We start from the raw sequence: 9424 nt of genomic DNA, 5'->3' as shown, positions 1-9424 counted from the left end.
CCATCAGAAAACTTCTCTTAAGAAGAAGAAACCATCACTCGCCGATGCACATCATTTGGTGAAGCAGTTATCATGATTGCCAATGATCCTAAGACCCTTGGCATTACTGATTTTTTCAAATCCTTCTACAATGGGTTCCCAGAAATCTCCACTATCTGGTTTGCATATCAGGATGAAAAAGTCATGTATGAAAATCCCTTCAAGTTCCAGTTTGACTCATGGAAAACTGATGAAGAAGCCACCAAGATCATGAAGGAAATAATCTCCCCAAGGGTACTGCCAGTTAATTTCACAACTGATAAAGATATCCACAGTTATGAATTCTATAATCCATCAGTGGCAGCCAGGTAATTGGGATTTGGCCAAGTGCCACCCTTTCTTTCTTTGTCGGCAAAGTCCAATTCAGAGAAGCTCTCAATAGCGCTCTCTCTTATAATCGGCTGGAAGATCTGGAGCCTGATGTAGACACGACACTCTTAGCCAATTGGCATATTGCACCTTTTACTGCTACCCCTTTCATCCAATGGTGGTCTGAATGGCAAGAGCATATCTTCTGCAAATCGGCCAATCTATATTGCATGGCCCTGGACAACAATTACCAATCTGGCGAGAATGAGGTACAAGTCAAATTACCTCCCAAAACATCTTAACATCTTTCACTTGCAGCCTTTGACTTCTACTCTTTGCAGGATAATGATCGGAATCCCTCAACAATCAGCAGGAGTGGGCAGTCGATCAACTATGCATTGCCAGCCGATAAGCCAAATATCGTTTATGGTGCCCCAACTCTGACAGATGTGGCCACTGGGAAAAAACGCAAGGTATCTTACACTAAGGTAACAACCCGTAAGAAAAAGAAATCTCCAGGCCAATCTTCAGCAGCAGCATCCCAAACAGATGCTCTGGTTGACCTTCCTTCCTCTTCAAAAGGTAAAAGCCTGAACTTTTATGATTTTAGTTTATCTGAACGCTGATCATATTTTTGCTTCACAATCAAGATACTCCTGAACACCAATTTGAAGGAGAAGAAAATCTTCAGAACACACCTCCTCCTCCATCACCCATCATTCAGGTGTAACCCTGCTTACTCAGCAAGTATTTAAATTTTCCCGTGATCCTGAATCTGGTATTATTTCCTTCTGGTTTCATCAGGTACAGCATTCACCTTCAACTCCCAGAAAATCCAGGGCAGACTCTCCATTGATACAGGTATGATTTTAGAACTTGTCCATGAACATATTATGTATATTTCTGGCAATCATCCTTCAGCTTGCCGATCATGCACTATCTGAATTACTTGGCCAGCCAAATACTGCAATCCCGAGCTCTTCATCGCAACCCCTCATTCCTGTTGGCTCCAATCTAGAAGAAATACACCTGAAGCAGGTAAACAACCCTTCTCTCTGTTGGCCGATCCCATCACTCTTTTGTTTCCATCGGCCATCTTAACTTTATCTTCCTTTCAGGCACAGGAGTCTCCGGACAACAGTCTGTTCTTCTTCCAAATCGGAGCCACTTCTCAGGAAGAAGGAGAAGAAGCGAAACAACTCGCCGATCATCGTCAGCAGGAAGAAATCATCAAACAGAGGGACGACTTCAAAGTTTTGGCTGAATCGGCCATCGGTGAGATCAAATCTCTAAATGACACCCGAGCTAGCATTCTGAGAAACAAGGCTGCATTGGAGGCTAAACGTGATCGTCTTCTGCAGGAACTCAATCAAGTAAATCAAGCAATAGATACTGCAGATCACGATCTCTCTCAGATTCCACCGGCCATCACCAGACCTAAGGAAGATAAGCAAAAGTATGCTCGTCAGGCATATCAACTCCACAAGAGCTTGCGGCCGATTTCTAGTTCATCAGTAGACAATAATCAAGTAATCGAAAATATTGATCAAATCCGCCTGCGCGCGATAAAAGTAATCCGGGAAGCTCTAGGATTACTGTAAAGGCACTCCATGTATTGTAATCTCCAGGAATTGCAAACACATGATCCATTTCCAGAAACTCTGTCATTGTGATTTATTGCTCTAAGGGCGACTCATATCGTGTCAGCAATATTACAACCAATGCATCCAACTTGCGAATCGGCTTCCACATGTTTTTTGCACTAAAGGCAATACTTCCTAGTATTGGCTATAACTTACAAAATCCGGCCGATACTACAATCGGCCATACCCCTCTTTGATCAAGACTCATCCGAAGAATCTCCTGACTTCACCGATGTGACTTCATAATCAGCCATCTGAAAGAAATCCTTCTCCCATGCTTGACCAGAAAGACAATTCATCCGATCATAACTCACTATATGGGCTTCAGCCGATGCCACGTTGAATGACGAATCGGCCGATACTATTTCAACAGTATCGTCAACCCACCGAATCAAACATTGGTGCATAGTAGATGGAATGCAACAATTGGCATGTATCCAATCCCGACCCAACAACAAACTGTATGAACATTTTCCATTAATAACGAAGAAAGTAGTGGGAAGGGTCTTACTGCCAATTGTGAGATCGACGCATAATGCCCCCAAAGCAGGAGATACGACTCCTTCGAAATCCTTAAGCATCATATCAGTCTTCGTCAGATCATCTTGATTCTTCCCAAGCTTGCGTAGCATGACATAGGGCATTATATTCACGGCTGCACCTCCATCAACCAACATCTTCATAACAGGCTTGCCATCAACGAATCCCTTCAGGAACAGTGCCTTAAGATGTTGCCTCTTATCATCTTCTGGCTTCTCAAATGTTGCTGGCAATGGCTCCAAATTTAACTATGCCATGGCTTCCTCTAATTCTGGTTCATGATCTTCATCACCTGGCGCCATAAACTCTTTCGGCATTGTGAAAACCATATTAATTGGCGCAGCCGATGATCTAGAATCTTGATCACTATCGGCCTTGGGCTTAGCACGCCAAACTTGTGACCTGATCTCTTTCTTGCATAGAATCTATTCTTGTTCTTCCTCAATGATCTCCAGCTGGCGTAACCTCTGAACACATCACTTCTGAGACCTGGTCAAACCCCCTGGGCACCATTGAGATTGATCCGTGCGATCGGGCTCACGTTCTGGATCTCTCCGCATCGGCTGATCATCTTACACTTTTTCATCGGCCATCTGCTCTAGCCGATCGTATGCAGGCACTCTTCTCCCAGTAGGATCACGTAGCATTGTCCTTCCCCCCAGTCGATCATGCACTGATACCCTTTTTCCTAGATGATCATGCACAGGAGTGCGTTCACGCCGATAGGGCTCATGATGTGACCTTTCATATGATCGGCTGCCTTGACCATTGCATTCGGGACAATCATATGCCGATGGCAATGTCAACCCTTCTTCCTAGCAGTAGATAAAGAAAGGACACCTCCAATGATCTTGCTCGCGTTGTTCCTCTTCTTCTCTACGTTGCCGCCTTTCACGATCACGCTGAAACTTGTTCAACAGCATTTGAGACGTTACACGTCTACGTGGTGCCGATGAACGTCTAGCATCCTTCATCGGACCCTTTCCTTTGACCTCATCGGCCGCTATCTGCGCTTTAGGATCAACAGCTCCAGATTTCTTGGCCTATGATGACGTCAGAACCTTGGCTTGAGGAGTACCTTCATCTCTGGCCATATCAACCATGTTCGTGGCGAAAGGATGTCCGTCGATCTTCATCGTCTTCTTGGGAGCCTGAAATTTCAATCTCCCTTGTTCGAAAGCCATCTGAATCTGCTGTCGGAAGAACTTGCACTCATTTGTGTCATGCAACGTGGCGTTGTGCCACTTGCAGTACTTCATATTCTTGAGCTCGTCCTCTAATGGAATCTTGTGATATGGCTTCAACTTGATCAACCCTTCCGACAATAACAAGTCAAAGATCTTGTCGGCTTTGGTGATGTCAAACCCATATGACTCAGGCTCTTTCTTCCCAAACGGACACATCACCGGCTTCTTGCTATTCTGTATCCACTCAGCCGATGCGACCGTTTCTTGGTCCTCTTCAGACTCATCATTAGCAGAATATTCCACATAGTTGATCTTCTTCTGAAAAGGCCTCTTGGACTTGTAGGATCGAGACTCTCCTGTCATCCGACTCGCGATCTGGCTAATACTTTCAAACTCCTGCGATGCATATTTATCTTTAATGTGCGCCAAGAGCCCATTAAATGCTGCATCGGCCAACTGCTGATTGGACAGAACCAAACTGTAACATCGGTTCTTGACATCTCTGAACCTTTGGATAAAAGCAGCAACCAATTCATCGTTTCTTTGTCTTAAACCAGTCAAATCGGTCAACTTTAACTCAGTAATCCCAGAGAAGAAGAACTAATGAAATTGTCTCTCTAGATCGGCCCAATACAATATGGAGTTTGCCGGCAAAGTGGTGAACCAAGCAAAGGCCAATCCAGACAAAGACAAGGAGAACAAACGGACTCTGAGTGCATCATAGTTGCCCGCTTCTCCCAACTGTAGAAGGAACCTGTTAACATGCTCCATCATAGAAACTTCTCCCTGCCCTGGGAACTTCGTGAAGTCAGGCATCTTGTACTTGTGAGGGAGAGGAATCTGATTGTAAGCCAGAGGATAGAGAGCCTTGTACATAATAGATTGTTGCTTCGGTCTTAAGCCAAACTGCTCCCTCATCACTTCAGCTATCTTCGTGCTCCAATCAACTTGTGTTTCAACATTTGGCATCTGTTGGGGAGAAGCCACGCTCGCTGCATTGGTCATCATTGCAAGTTGCTGAGCTACATGATTCATCGGCTGTTGAGCCGTTGCATCTGTTGTGCTTGCTGAGCTATCCGATTGGGTGTCTGCTAAATCATCATCGGCTGTGGAGCTGATAGACTAGCCGACTGTTGCCCAGTAGCCTCCATGTATGGTACACTAACACACCGTATCTGTCCGGTTGCTTGATTGTAGAATACCCAGTTGACTCCCTTCTGATGCGGAGATTGCGACAACAACACTTCTGAAGGATACTAGGGTTGGAGCAGGATAGCAAGACGCTGCTGTGGGGTCATCGGCGATGGCGCCGATGCATTAGCTTGTGCCATCTGTTGTGGACTCCATGCGCCTTGTGCATTCAGTTGTGTTGCCGATGCATCCTGCTGTGTACCCATCGGCTGAACGACCGATGGATCAGGCTGAGAGGCTATCGGCTGAGAAGCCGACGCATTAAACTGCATCTTAGGTGGCGTAGAAAAGGAATCCGGATGCATACCATACCCAGTAGCAGGATTCCACCCTTTAGGAAATACAGACACAGATCCATCTTGCACAGTTGTAGTAATCGGCGGCGTGGTTGAGTAGATAGGATCTGCTGTACCCGCCGATGCTGCAGTAGTTATCTGGGGTGGAGTTTGACTATTGCTTGTTCCTGCCTGGCTATCTTGAGCCGACAGGGCTGCTGCCATAGACACCTCCAAGGGAGTATATTGCATCTAATCTGGTTGTATACAGCAAGGACCCATGCACCTTGGAAACGTGCCTTCAGCAAAAGTCTTGACCACTGCATTGTGCACCGTGTTGCGCATGACTGTTGCACTCTTGATGAAGGCTTGTGCCACAGCTTGGCCAACTGCGTCTATCATCTTGCTTTCACGTTAAGCCTCTGTCAATGGCTGGAAAGATGGAAGATTAAACTTCTTGATCACCTCACTAGATCTGTTGACGCTGTACGACTTGAGGCATTCACGTCTGAATTTCTCCACCAGCTCTTCATATTCCTTCTTTTGTTCTTCTTTGAGCTTGTCTTCAGGAATAGGAATCTGGTTTTCTTCACTAACTGCAGATTTATCTGTGATTTCCACCATGTTGAAACTTTCGGTCCCACCAGGCGTGCCAAAAGATGTGTTGACGCAAAAATCAACACACTGGAATCCGAGGGCAAGTGTTCGCCAAGCACGGAAAGTAGACCAAGCGTGCCAGTCAATCTGACATGTTGATTGACAAGGAGACAGAGTAAACATTAAATTCGAGGGTGTATCGACTGGAGTTTCGATTATGCCTCAGATAGGTGTATCAGCAAGCTTTGCCGATACAATACACGACAAAAGAATATTTAAATGCAAATGCGTAGTAAATGAGCGTATCGGCAGGATCAGCCGATACACTAAACGACAAAACCGGCTTTGAACAGTCGATCGTGTATGTATGACAAGATCTAAGCTACGAATGTATAACTCAGATGATGTGAAGCTAAAAACAGATCTAAACCGGCTCTTGAGATAACAAAAGTGTTACTCCAAAACCTAAAGCCGATCTAGTATGTTTTTAGATATGATAATGGCCAAAAAGCATAGGAAAACCTACAAATCTAGCCGATATCGATAATTGGTGAATAAATCTAGACAAGATGACAGCGATGCGCCCGGAAGTCAAAGCCTAGATACACTCAATAACTTTTGAATAGATTTGAACGAAGCCACAGCGATGCGCTCGGTAGCTAAAGCTCAAATATACTCGGTAAAACGAAAACTCACCAACAAATCAAGTCGCTCGAATGTGAGGCGTCCTTGATCAATTTGAAAGAACTCGTCGAAAAAAAGAAGAGAAAAGGCGAAGTCGCCGAAAAAGTGTAAAGGAATTGTAAAGTTTGTTGTATTGGATGTGTATCAAGATTTTCTGGTCCCTTACAACTGATATATATAGCCTAGTGCTATCAAGTCCTAGCCGATTACGGCAAACATTACTTGACCCTAAAGAAAAGACTATTTAAAAGATAAACTACTTAAAATATTACAACCGAATCATAAAGATTTTCGTAGAGTCCGGATCATCTTCTCCTTCCTTGACTTCATCGGCAACTCTCCATCGGCCGGATACCAGAGCTAGCAGATCAGCACCTTCAAAGCATATTCTTCTGGCCCATCGGACGAACTCCATCGGCCGATTCCAACCCTGTGCATCTTTTGGTTTCTTCCAAATCGATCACCTTCCCTTCACAAAAATCACCTTCGTTGACACGTGTCAAAAAACAGTGTCAACAAAATGGAACCACCGCCCATAGTTTCTTTATGAACTAATTTGTATTAGATAATACTCTATAAATGATTGCCCAATGAAATATAGATGAGATGCTTCACAACTTAACTTGTGTTATGTTGGATTACAACTTTATAGAGAAATAAATAATGAATCGTTACCATCACAACAACTCATGCATGTGCATTTCATATAGATACGACTACTCTCACCGACGGGATGTACGAGCTGGTGCCAGAGTCCGAGAGTGAGCAGCGAGAAGCCCAAGTAAATCTAACTAAAGTTTTTGAAGACCTGAACTAAAGTTTGGAAGGGCCCAAGGCTAGTTACGATCAAGAAGGCAAGCCCCGGAGCATAACCTATTACTTTTAATATTATGCAACTTATTATTCCTATCTACTTTTGCATTTAAGTTTATAGGAGTTGATTGAAATCTTAGTTGCATAATCCTAGATACCTATGATATGAACACTAGTGTTGACGCTCACTAACGATCATTTCCAGGCGTCAACTTGATCAGAAAATCATGAGAGTTAGCATTTCTTACACGCATCCTTATTCAATAAAGTCCCTAAACCACTACACTTTATCTTTTAGAAAAATGCAAGTTGCGTTTTAGAGCTAATATGCAGGTTACAAGCACACTTTGTCCCGACATAAAATCACAGAAATTATCAGAGCACCGATTCAGGCTCAGATGGTCCAAAAGTGATGCAAGAACCCAATTCAGACAAGCCAAGATAGGCCAAGACCACCGTGGACCAGACAAGGAGGTCCAAGATAGCCTGCTAGACGAAGCTGGCCCATGGGCCCCACCGCCTCAACTTCGCCACATGTCGCCTCTCCACTAGTTGCTGAAGTCGGTTGTAGTGGTTCTCACCCGTGGCTCCCTGCTATAAATACAAAGGGGGGTAGAGAATTAGAACACAAACACACACCCCTCACACCTCTCCTCTCTTGCTCATCTTGCATAGTCTTTAGGCTAGTGGAGTTTAGGAGAAGTCTAGGAGTCATCGAGTCGCCGGAGTTGCTCAAGAGTTCTGGTGTGGGTTCATCTCTAGCTCTCTCTTGTAATATTCGGTCGTTTGTAATAGAATTAGACTATGGTTACCGATATCTACTTGAAGTATGTTTTGAGTTATTGGATACATGCTTCTTGATAAGGTTGCGTTATTATTCAATGCTTGCATTGTATGATCGCCCTGTGCTGGAGATGGTTAGTCTTTTGTTCTTAGAACTATATCAACTGCTCCAGTATTCGTATGATTGCTCTAGTGTGATGTCAGTCCATTTGGAGGGTGGGGGCTCCGCGCGGAACACTAGAGTATCCCTTACTAGTGTAGACATGGTGTCTAGATTAGCTAAGAGTTGCTGGATGTCAACTATACCCACGGTTTGTAGAGGTAGCCGGCAGGTGGTGACAGCCCTATCCGAGCCCGAGTAATCCTCCACGTTCGGTATGGGGGGTTGGAGGTACATAAAGTCGTCGGGGTATACGGGCTCCTCCCGTTGCTTCGATAGCGATCTCCCTGTTGTGTAGTTTAATCTCTGACGAGCTAACCAATGAGAAAGTATAGATGTAGCTAGCCTAGCACAGTTGACTCGAGCTCTAACTTTTGCCTTGCTCCCGGCCTAGAGCATCTTTTATCTTTCTTTTATTTATTTATCCAAGAGGGTAATTTGTGTGTGTCACACTACCTCCAACCATGTTATTATCTTACCCCTGTTTATGCATGAGAATATCCAATCTAGATAATGTTCATCAACTAGTCTATATATCTCTTCACTCACCACCTTCCCTGTGGAAATATAAATGACACCCTGGTATACTCCCGGGTAAAATGCTACAACGGTATTCCGTGCGCTTGCGGATTTATTCGTGGTTCATGAAATACTGCCACCCCAAATTGGCGTCTGCGGGCGTCATCGCTATTTCCCGGTGGTGACGTTGGTAGGCGCCAACAAGAATTTTTGGCGCCGTTGCCGGGGAAGGCACAGATTGAAGAATATAGACAAAGTTATGAACAAAATCGAAATTGGTATTCGCTTGCTAAACATGGTAACTTGGCTTTGTTTTCTTGTCTTTGTTGATATGAAAACAAGGTAGTATATGACCGGTTTCGACTTGCCGCAAAACTTTCATTCCGATCCAGAGTCACTTTTGAGGAGGACGCGAGCTTGTCTCATATCACCTCAAATCTCACTCTCGGAAGCCAAACCAGTCATCGCATCGTCGTCAGCTCCTAGAGCTATGGCCCAGAAGACACTTCGTGATTACTCTGCTCTGTCTGCTAACCAGGTCCCTACCGGACCCGAGGTTAACACCGGAGGGGAAAATTTCGAGATCAAGATGGGTCTTATTACGATGGTGCAGGCCAGCCCTTTCTGTGGCAAGGCCAATGAGGATGCCAGCGCTCATCTCCAGTAGTTCCTGGAGCTCTGCAG

The sequence above is a fragment of the Panicum virgatum genome, chromosome 5K (assembly GCF_016808335.1).
Source record: "Panicum virgatum strain AP13 chromosome 5K, P.virgatum_v5, whole genome shotgun sequence".
In the NCBI taxonomy this organism is placed as follows: Eukaryota; Viridiplantae; Streptophyta; class Magnoliopsida; order Poales; family Poaceae; genus Panicum; species Panicum virgatum.
This window is presented reverse-complemented; position numbering follows the sequence as displayed.